The sequence below is a fragment of the Protopterus annectens genome, chromosome 17.part0 (assembly GCF_019279795.1).
Source record: "Protopterus annectens isolate FY-2018-M chromosome 17.part0, PAN1.0, whole genome shotgun sequence".
NCBI classification, from domain to species: domain Eukaryota; kingdom Metazoa; phylum Chordata; order Ceratodontiformes; family Protopteridae; genus Protopterus; species Protopterus annectens.
The window spans coordinates 788,384,268-788,396,228 of record NC_056751.1 but is presented as its reverse complement, the minus strand read 5'-3'; positions in this window follow the sequence as shown (position 1 = coordinate 788,396,228).

The window sequence follows — 11,961 nt, the reverse complement described above, 5'->3', positions numbered from 1 at the left end:
TTAAAAGACTGCTTTTGCACTTTTCCCGCCTTTCCTGTAACTAGTCTAGTCCAGATACAGATTTACTGTATCCAGGACTGTATGCAAGCTTCTGAGCCTCCCCAAGCCTTTCTGTGTTGAGGAAACATTCTAGTTTATCAGTGGGAGTGGTAAGCACTAGGTAGCCTATCTACCACAAGAGGATTGGTTTCTTGCCCAGAAATTGTAGTTTATTGGCCGTTTGGGCAGTTTTTCCCATCTCTATGAACTATCTGGTTTAAAAGCCGACATTTGTGCTTGTTTCCCACCTTTCTGTAACTATTCTAGTCCAGATACAGATTTGCTGTATCCTGGACTATTTGTAAGCTTCTGATCCCCCCAAGCCTTTCTGTGTTGGAAGGACGCCTTCTAGCTTGTCAGTGGGAGTGGTAAGCACTAGGCAGCCTATCTACCACAAGAGAAGTGGTTTCTGGCCCAGAAATTGTTAATGGCCGTTTGGGCAGTTCTTCCATTTCTTTCAACTTTCTGGTTTAAAAGACTGCATTTGCACTTTTCCCGCCTTTCCTGTAACTAGTCTAGTCCAGATACAGATTTACTGTATCCAGGACTGTATGCAAGCTTCTGAGCCTCCACAAGCCTTTATGTGTTGAGGAAACATTCTAGCTTATCAGTGGGAGTGGTAAGCACTAGGTAGCCTATCTACCACAAGAGGATTGGTTTCTTGCCCAGAAATTGTAGTTTATTGGCCGTTTGGGCAGTTTTTCATATCTTTCAACTTTCTGGTTTAAAAGCCTGCATTTGCACTTCTTTCCCGCCTTTCCTGTAACTAGTGTAGTCCAGATACAGATTTGCTCTCTCCAGGACTGTATCTAAGCTTTTGAGGACCGTATGTAAGCCTCTGAGTCCCCCCAAAGCCTTTCTGTGTTGGAGTGAAGCCTTCTACCTTATCAGTGGGAGTGGTAAGCACTAGATATCCCATCTACCACAAGAGGATTGGTTTCTTGCCAGAAATTGTAGTTTATTGGCCGTTTGGGCATTTTTTCCATATCTTTCAACTTTCTGGTTTAAAAGCTGCATTTGTGCTTGTTTCTCGCCTTTCCTGTAACTAGTCTAGTCCACATACAGATTTGCTGTATCCAGGGCTGCTTGTAAGCTTCTGAACCCCCAAGCCTTTCTGTGTTGGAGGGAAGCCTTCTAGCTAATCAGTGGAAGTGGTAAGCACTAGGTAGCCTATCTACCATTAGAGGAGTGGTTTCTGGTCCAGAAATTGTAGTTTATTGGCTGTTTGGGCAGTTTTCTATCTCTTTTATCTTTCCGGTTTAAAAGCCGAGTTTGTGCTTGTTTCCCACTTTTCCTGTAACTAGTCTAGTCCTGATACAGATTTGCTGTATCGAGGACTGTTTGTAAGCTTCTGAGTGATACCAAAGTCTGATGTTCAATTTTCCCTTAGATCTGCTAGTTCTCTCCTCTCCTGCACTTTTACTAGCTTATTAGTCTATCACTTTACCAGACTTCTTGTAGCAATTATTGTAGACACAAAAGTGCTACCAGCACTAAATGTTCTACAAGGAAACAACTCCAGTACTAATTATTAATGCCCACCCCTCCAGACATGTCTAAAGGTCAGTTCCTTGTGCTTTCTCTTATCAACCTGGTGAACTTGGGCATCCTGAGGCAATGTAGCAACTGCCTCATGTACACTGAAAACCCTCTCCTCTTACCTCCCAGCTCTCAGACTTGTGATAGATGCACTTATATATCCAAAATGGAAGCCACGCACTCTCCAGCCAAGACTGGAATAGCTGGTCAAGAGGAGAAGGTCAACACTTGCACTACACCACATGGAAAACAAAGCCCTCCAGAACACACACCGGCACTGCCTTCACATAAAAACACAAACCATACACCCACCTTCATGGAGGCTCTCAATAAAAAATCTACCCAAACAGCAGAGCCCTCCAAGACAGAAATGCACTCGACCACCACAACACAAGACTAATCACGAGACACATAACTCTCCTAAACAGTGTGTCACTCAACCAAAGCCCCTAAGGCAAAACAGCATGCCTAACACACTAGTCATAGGTGACTTGATAGTGAGGCACACTGATGTCCCATTCACTAGGTTGAATAAGGAGAAATTAACAGTCAGCTGCCTGTTAGGTGCCAGGATCCACCACATAACGAATGCACTCAGGTCCCTCAACAACAAGTACAACTATGACTCTGTCATTGTACATGTGGGCGTGAATGACCTGAGACGTACCTCCCTGGACTACATGAAAAGAGACATGAAGGAGCTCTTGGATTATGTAGCCCAGGCGGGTATGACCCTAGCCCTGAGCAGCTTCCTACCGTCACCCAGAATGATACCACAATACAAGCAGAAAATGATTGATTTCAACATTTGGCTAAGTTTCTGGTGTCATTCTAAGGGGCTCCAGTATCTGTCAGCCTGGGATGACATGACTGACAGACATCGATGCTTTGCCAGAGGTGGCCTGCATCTGTCACCCCTGGGCTTCTGGATACTGGCCAAGGCCCTTGCTACCCCTATAGTGCCTTTTTTAGGCAGTGTTCCAAAGATCAAATTATCACAGTAACAGCTACAAACAAATGCAATCTCACGGTAATGCTGCTCAATGCTAGAAGTCTAAATCTCAAAATGCACTAGCTCGAAGCACTCCTTAAAATGGAGAACATCGACTTTTGTGCCATAACAGAGACCTAGTTCAAGGCAGCAGAAAGCACCCTTGCACTACCAGGCTACAACTAATTCCACACCTTTCAGCCACAGAACTTGGACCGAAGCTCCCAAGGTGGTGGTGTTTCCATATTTATAAAGGATGTGCACACCTCCAGACTGGTCGCCCAACATAACACATCTGAGATACTTCAGGTGCAGCTAACACTGGGTTGTAGCCTGCTATAGGCCCCCAACCATGTCCCAAGACCCACACTCCATGTTCCTAAGCACCCTGGAGAATATTAGGGTCCAACCTAACACCCTTATACTGGGCGACTTCAACTACCCCTTCATTAACTGGGAAAGCTATTCATGTACCAATACACTTGCCCAACATTTCCTGGAATTCATTAATTCCAATAACCTGAACCAGCTTGTTCTTACCCACACTACAGGTAGCAATATCCTTGACCTGGTCATTACCAACATGGGTGACCATTGCTCTACGCCAATAGTGAACTCCTCCCTGGTCAGATATGACCACAAGCTAATCACCTTGGATATCCACACCCCTCCCAACCCCCCCCCCTGCAAAGTAAACCACCATGAAAATCTTCTCCAAAGCTAACTTTGGGCTGCTAAAAACAGAGATGGCTAACTTCACGGCACCCATACAAATGGAGAATAGTTGCGTGAGCACCAAATCATACACCAATGCATTGTACAAGCACTTACACAAATGCACGGATCTCGAAATACCCAATAGAACCAAGATGCTCTCCTCCAAAAAAAGGAAGGCAATCTGGTAGTACCCTGTCATAAACAAACACTACAACAGAAGGAGGAAACTGATGCAGAATAAGGTGAAGTCCCAAGATTGGAAAAACTCCCTTATCAGCCTCAACAAAAAGTTTGGATCCCTCATCAAATCCTCTAATGCTAGCTATGAAAACAGAATTGTAGCAGATAGTAAAGACAACCACAAGGCCTTCTATAGTTATGTAAGGAATCTCCACGGCAATACCCAGATTTGCTCTGAGCTACTGCACAATGGTACCTCCTATACCGAGCCAATAGATACTTCCAATATGCTGGCTAACAGATTCAGTGCCAACTTTACCCCTCTCTCCTCCCCCAGAGGACCAAACACAATACCAGTAGACTGCCAGGCACCCAGTATTACTGCTACACAGGTTAAAACAGCACTGTCCAAGGTCAAGAATACAGCTTCTATGAGACCAGACAATATCCCTGGCTGTGTTCTATATGAACTACAGAGTGAACTGGCACCTCATCTGTGTGCCCTGTTCAATCACAGCCTCACCTCAGGCTGTGTCCCTACTGAATGGCGAACTGCTACAGTCATCCCTCTCCACAAAGGAGGAGCGACTACAGACCTTGGGAACTATCACCCCAGTAGCCTGATGAGTCTGATATGCAAAGCTATGGAACACATCATCATGGACCTAATAAACAAGGATATAGGGAATCTCCAAACTCTGGATCTCATATAGTTCGGTTTTGTGAAGGGTAGATCATGCCTGCTCAACTTGGTCGATTTCTTTGAGTCAGTCACCTGAGCTGTGGATGAAGGCAAGGTGGTTCATACAGCCTAACTTGATCTGGCCAAGGTCTTTGATACCATTCCCCACTCAGGAATCATAGAAAAACTCACTAAGCTAGGCATTGACCCCTATATCACTAGGTGGGTTGCAAACTGGGTTACAGACAGAACCCACAGTGTGAAAGTAGCTGACTCCAAGTCAGACTGCTGACCAGTCATGAGTGGAGTCCCACAGGGTTTGGTCTTGGGTCTTCTCCTGTTTGGTATCTACTTCTCTGAAGTTCAGGTGAACATGAAGGATCTCTGGCTGACAAAGTGCGCAGACGACTGCAAGTTGGGAGCTATTATTAACTCTCCAAGAGATGTTGACATCCTGCAGAAAGGCCTCACTGAGACCAACAACTGGTGTCAGAACCATGATCTTAAGCTCAATGCCTATGGGAAAAACCCAGTTTCCATGAATTAACACATCGATGGTAGTCCATTGAACACAGAAGGAGTTATAAGAGATCTGAGAACAAAGGTTGACAGCAACCTCTCTTTTGACCATCACATTGCCACTGTGGTCAGAAAGTCCTTCTATGTGGCACATCTCATTACTGAGGGTTTTGCATCCAGGAAGAAAGAGGTCATTGTCTCCCACTACTCTTCCCTCATTAAGCCAGTCATCGATTACAATGCCCCATTTGGCATGCACCTCACTAGACACCTACAACTGGAGAGGCCACAAAAGTACCTCACAAAGAGGATCCTAGGCCTTAAACATTTCTCCTATATGGACAGAGTAAAAAAACTCCAATTATTCTTTGTCTCATATTGCCTACTTAGAGACGATCTCTGCTTGACTTACAAAGCCATGTCTGACCCAGCTCTGTTCGAAGTGCTACATCTAAAGAAATCCCAATCCCTCCAAACCACATGCTCCAAAGACCTCAACCTTATTACCACAATCAATAGAACATGCTGGAGGGACAGGTTCATAACCCCGAGACTGCCCATGCTATGGAATAGACTTCCCATACATGTCAAGCAGAACACCTCACTGGCCCTCTTCAAGAGAAATCTTGATGAGTGGATGAGAAATAGAAAATTCACCCCGGGGATTAATCCAGTGGCTCTGCTTGACTGAGACACTGAGAACTACGGTTGGGTGGCACAATGCCAAGGTAATCCTATGAGCTAAGCTTGTAAAGGCTCCAGGGCCATTAGCCTAGTGCACACCTATGAACCTATGAACAAAAGCAACATGGTGGTCAAAAGTCAGGTTGCTATCAACCTGGTTCCTCAAATGCCTCACAACTGATTGCATGCGTAGGACATTGTTATTAATGTGATAATATGTAGGGACATCACTCTCCCCATAGGGGATGATGTTGCATTTTCTGGCATTCAGAAAATCCAATAGGCAGTTAAAAGGACAAAAGTACCTTCAGCGTCAGCAGCAAAAAAAGAATATATCCAAATAAATATGCCTGGTGCCACCACAGCTCTTCAAATTCACGATCTTTTATTGAAACAAACAGCAGTTCAAATCAGTAAACACTTTCGGGTCACTCCAAAACCCTTCATCAGACTTATTTAATAACATTTCCAATCATTTAAATATAAAAAAAGGTGCCAAAAAATTCTTTAATCAATTGATTCGTATACTTAAATTCACCACTAGATGGTGACATTTATCTACAAATTCAATTCTTATAATACATTGAATATAAATGAATGTTTTTAAAAATCTTTTTTATATGTTGTGTCTTTCGACTTTTCCCGGTTAGGGGTCGTCACAGTGGAACTTCGGTCCGCTAACGATTGGCAGTAGATTTTTACGTGCCGAGTTGCCAGCCCTGATGCACAACCTTCAACGAAGGTACGCCCATTCACGCATGTCTCCACACAGAAGACGGTATAGCTGAGAATCGGACAGGACAACATCTTACTGTGAGGTGACAACGCTACCGCAGCACCACCACCGCATAAAAATCTTTTATATATATATATATATATATATATATATATATATATATATATATGTATAAAAACATGCATATAAATATAAATGTATTTGATAGAATATAATCATGAGATATATAAAAATACATAACACTTATATCTCATGAACTAAAATGTATGTTAATTAATAAAATAATAATACAATAATACATTTATAAAGACAATACATGTGAAAATGCACTTGTATAATATCAAAAGGCTAACTTCCTCTTAGATACATAATCAGTGTTTTAATGGTCTCTCTCTCTCTCTCTCTTTCAAAAAGGGAAGGGGCTGAATGATAGGGGGCAGGATTCACGAAGCCTCCGTGTAAGAGTTATAACTCTTACACGGAGGCTGCAGTTAAACGGAGTGATGTCAGCATGCTCTGCATATTCATGAGAGCATGCTGAATCACACCTAAGTCTAACACGGTCCATGTAAGACAGTAGGGGGCGTGTCTGTATGCCGAGCCCTGCAAGCGGACACGCCCCCAGAAGAGTAAAAGTGCCCAAAGTAAACACCCATGACAGAGTCCACGGAAATGTGAATAAACACAACACAACACATGCCCCCACAGACTATGAACAGAAAATATATAAATGAACATGTTATATATTTTTTTTAAATTGCAAAGATGTTTGCCAGTGAGTGCGCTCGTTTGCACGGGCGTGCCCGTAGCGCAGCTACAGTTAGCAGTCTGTGGGAAAGCATATAAGAACTAAATATGCAAATTAAGCCAAGAAGCAATAGCGTAGCGGTAGAGACATCAGCTAAAGAGCAGGCGTTCATGGTTTGAGCCCCCACACCACCAACTTTTATTTTTAGCAAAATAAGCACGAAACAAGTCCCTGACAAACATGTACACATATAAAATCACATTTTATGTAAAATGTAATGAAATAGTCCATTTATTTTGAAGAAATGTGAGGTAACAAAACAATAAAAAAATGCCAGATGTGCCTATAGCTGAGCTACAGTTTAACAAGGTGAGTGCATCTGCCCGTAGGTGAGCAGTGGTTTAACAGGTGCAAAATGAGTGCCCGTAGCTGAGCAGTGGTTTCACATGCTCAAACTGTGTGCCCCTAGCTGAGCTGAGCGTACTATGCGTGCTGACAGCCAAATGAGGCATAAGCCAGCGCACCCCATTTACGCGGAGCTGCGCCCCGCGCCAACAAGCTAACCGACGGGCAACGTTGAGCAAGCTGTAACAAAACTGCCTTTACACAGACACACCCCCTAGCCTGTCTAGACAGTCATAAAATATAAAAAGCAGTGGCCAGGTTCTAACCCAGGATACCATGCACCATAGTCAAGGTACTGAACCACTAAGCTACGACAGCTGTACCCAGAAATGCAGTAATAGCAAATATATAGGAATGAATAGAAAGTGGAGCATGACAAAGCAGGTTTTGTGAAGTGGATGCAATTCCAAAATGGCCAATCACAGATAAGTGCGGGAAAAACGGCATATATAAGCCCCATAGGCGGGAATACACAGCATAAACGATTGTAGAACTGACTTGCAGCCAGAATGTCAGGTGTAGGTGAGGGTAGTTGCTTTCGAGCACAGAGGTGGGGCATTGAGGAGTCCAGATACATGGTCTGGCTCCTAGTCCACAATCATGAGGCCCAACTCATGCAAGGCCAGGTCCTGTGGGGACCATATAGGGCTGAGTCGTGGGACCGGTTGGCTCATGATCTTACCAGTGCCACAGGGATTCCAAGGACTGGTGAGCAGGTCCGTCACCACCATGCGGACCTGAAAAGACACAAGCAGGACCAATTGAACCTTTGGATCCAGGAGGCCCGGCAAATGCCCAACGCCCCACTACTGAGTAAGTTATATTTAATTATGTATGTAAGAAATTAAATTAGCTGATATTATGGAGATGTGTATTCCAATATTACTTCATTTATATTACAGCTGCAGGTGTCCGTTCTGTGAACCACAGAGCCTATGGCGATAGGCTGATGCGGTTGCGCCACCAGGCAGGTCAGTAATCCACTCCCAGTAACTGTAAAGAAATATAAAAGTATGACAGTTAGCAAAAGAGTGCAGTGTAGTCACTAAGTAATAAAATGTGCAAGTAACAGTGTAAAAGTGTTTGCAAGTATTGCTTGATTACAAAAGTGTGTTGCAGTCTGAAATCCAAACAGAAAAATGAAAATTTCTGAAATAAATTCTGAAATAAAGATGCCCCACTTATAATATCATAGTGCACAACCTGCAGCAGGCTGAAAAGTACAGCTGCTGAAGATGAGCAGCTCACATGTGTGAAATATATCCCTGTTGAAATACTGAAACATGACAGAAGTGAGACTGCTGGAAAGGATTGTAATAACTACAGGTAAAACATGTCAATAAAGCCTAGAAGTAAGTATCATCCTGAATAGTAAAATGAAAACAAGTGAGAGGGTGTGAGAAAGAGTTATGAATCCACCAATAAAGTAGTAATAACCCCTGTATAAAGTATACTGCAGTCAGTACAGAATGAAATGAATGTGACAAGTAGAACCAAACTGTGAAATGTGTCCAAAGTGTTGCTGCAGCTGGAATATGTATCCCAAAACCTGGATATGTTGCTCTCAGTCTGCAATATGCAGATAGTATGATTGTCTGAAATATCAAACATCTACAGTTGTCTATAGCTATATAAAGCAAATGTAGCAGGATGATGTAGCTGAACAAAGCCAGATATGAACGTGTATGAATAACAATAAAATGTATATTGATGTAGCAGTAACGGTCCTATCACCAAAGTGAAGTAGTTATCATATAGGAAACTGTAGTTAGAACAGTAGTGTGTATATATCTGTAGCTATTAGAAATGTACAGCATATGTATTGGTATTCGAAGGTGTTAATAATATTTTCTTCACCCCACCCTATAACCACATATAATCCATTCCACGTGAAAATGGTATGTGCAATCACAATTAACACCCCTGGACATTTGTCCTGATGGGTCCTAAATATTTGCATGTCCGTTGATGCATCTGCCTGTTCATACATCCAAACCTGATGGCCTGTTGCCATCAATCAACCCTGCATGTTGTTGGACTGTGTATTGCTGTTCAAATTATGCATGTGTTATGCTTGCTGTTCAATGGTGTAAATATCTGGGTGTTTGGTTAATGGGAATACTAATGCATGCTGTTACAACTAATTGTGAATGGTATTGTATGTTACTAACCCAAACTGTCATGACATAATGCAAAACATAGAACGACAGGGAAGGCGGGTTCCAGTGGACCCACCTCTCCCACCTCAGCTGGCGAGTGCACCTGGCACTAGTGCCCAGTCTGGACCCTCCTCTGGTGGCCCTGTGCCACCTGCAGGTGGAAGCGCTGCAGGGGATGGGGCCCGTCCCCCCTCTGCAAGCGTGGCTGGAGGAGAACCACTACTCACCCTCCATAGCATCCGGACTGTGGTGCGTAGGGAGATCCAGGACTCTGTTCTTGAGCCCCTACGCCAGCTTGAGGCACAGGTGGCACAACTTACGGGCATGCCTGTTGCCCGTTCTACACAGCCCCCAGCACAGCCCTGTCCTGGGCAGTGAAGGAACAGTGGCAACTGCCCATGGGTGGGGATATCAGTTCCACTGTTGCCATCTGTGGGCTCATGGGCTCTGGATATCCAAACCTCCGCCCCTGTCAATTGTGTAACCCCCCCCACATGTGTCATACACCGCCCCTGTGTGCGTCTTGTTTGTCTTGTCTGTTGACCTACCCAACCTACCTCCCCAGCTATACCGACTTCCTTCACCTGACATACCACTCTCACCTGAAAAAAAAAAAAAGGGCACAAAAAAATTACGCCCCATACATAGCTGCCCATTCCGCACATATGTCTACCAGACATGGAAACTAGCAATTACAATTGGCTGTACAACAAGTATTATTGTTGTCCTTACACCTCTCTCAGGGGTGGAAGGTATCAAATGTCACACCAAATTACAAACATATGCACAGCTGTTGCTGATGAAGGAATGGGCAGCTATGGGCCTTACCTACATCCCTCCTGCAAAACCCAAGCTTGTTTCCCTACTGTCTTACCCTCTTTGTGACCCCTTTTTCACCATTTTCCTGTCTCCCCATTTTCATTTCTTTCAAAGAAAATAGCACGGGTGTGCACAAGAGTAAGCACGTTTAAGCGGTTGTAAGCGGGTATGCGCGTGTGTGCGCGGAGCTGAACGCCAGTGCGCATGTGTGAGCTCCGCGCAAACCAGCACTAACCCTGTTACAACTGCTTAAAAGTGCCTTAGTCACTCTGATTGACAGGTCCTGTCAGTCTTGAACCCTGGACCTTGGAAATAGTAGTCTGCATGAATTACCACTAAGCAATGACTCTTATACAAGAACATTGTGCTAAAATAAATATATCATGTAATAGTAGGAATTAATGTAAAGGGAATATAGGATGTGTAGTACACAAACATGTCATTTAGAATTACTGTCAAAACTAGTGGATTTCCATAATAGTAGTGTGTGAACAGAAACAGCCATGCTAGTTGGTAGCTAGTAGGTAATAATGTCACTGCAGCACCTTGCAAGCCACACACATACTCACAGCAGGATAATCACTGCCCATACCCCAAAACCTCTTACAGGAACACATCCAGACCACGTAATAAAATATGTGGAGCAAAGGCCCAAAACCAGGGACACATTACAAATAATGTTACAACAAACACAGACAGTTCAGAGAGTAACAGGTTCTGCATTTTGTGGGATGTTTGGAAGGGTATGAAGTCTGAAACTTGAATGTTTGTCACTATATTCTGACTTGAGCCCAGAGTGATTTGCCAGAAAAAGCTGTGCATGAGATATTGACCAAAATATGAGGCAGAAATGTGGACAACCTGCAAATATTTGTACACATGAGAGGTCTGACACCACCATATTTGAATAGTTAAGAGCCTAGCTATAGCAACAGTGAATGAGTTACAGGGATGCCCCACAGACTCCATGTGAAATGTACAAACAGTAGGCAGAAAGGTGTAACAACACATGCCATGGTAACTATGGAGTCCTGAAAGTATGCACCACTTGCATGGCAGAAAAAGTGTAGTAATACATATGCTCATGCTAACCCACAGTCACAACTGCAGCATACCAGACAATTTAATGGGTGTACCCCACTGATATGTACCATTCCATGAGGCAGATAACAGATGAACCTGAGAGTCCCTGGGGCCTGCTCAGCAGTATACTCAAATACCCTAATAGATGTCAAGGCCCACACCATGGCCAGACCAAACTGCATGCTGTAACACCCTAGCAGATATAGCAAGCATTCCACGGTGTGAATCTACATGGAAAATAGGAAAGCCACAGCAGCACACTATAGTCAGGACTCCTAGCAGGCATATAAGTAGTGACTGTAAAGGGCAAATATTGAAGCCTTAGCAACAAAGTGCAAGCAAAAGTGAAAGGAAAGCACACACACACACATTAACAGTAGTAGTAGTTGTAGGTGTCAGTGTACATACACAGTTAGTACAGGAAACTGGAGAAATGAATGGAGGAATGTTAATCTACAACACAGCTGGAAATATGAGAGAGATACCAACCTTTACACTTACAGAACATTGTCCACAGCATACCAGCATGGTCCCTGCCCTTAAAATCTGAAAGGGCTATGCCTATCTCACATACCTTTTTATAGCACTGTTCTGAAATCACAGTGTGAACTGCAATCAGTACACAACTGACTGCATGCAATTAGCAAATGCTGGCTAACA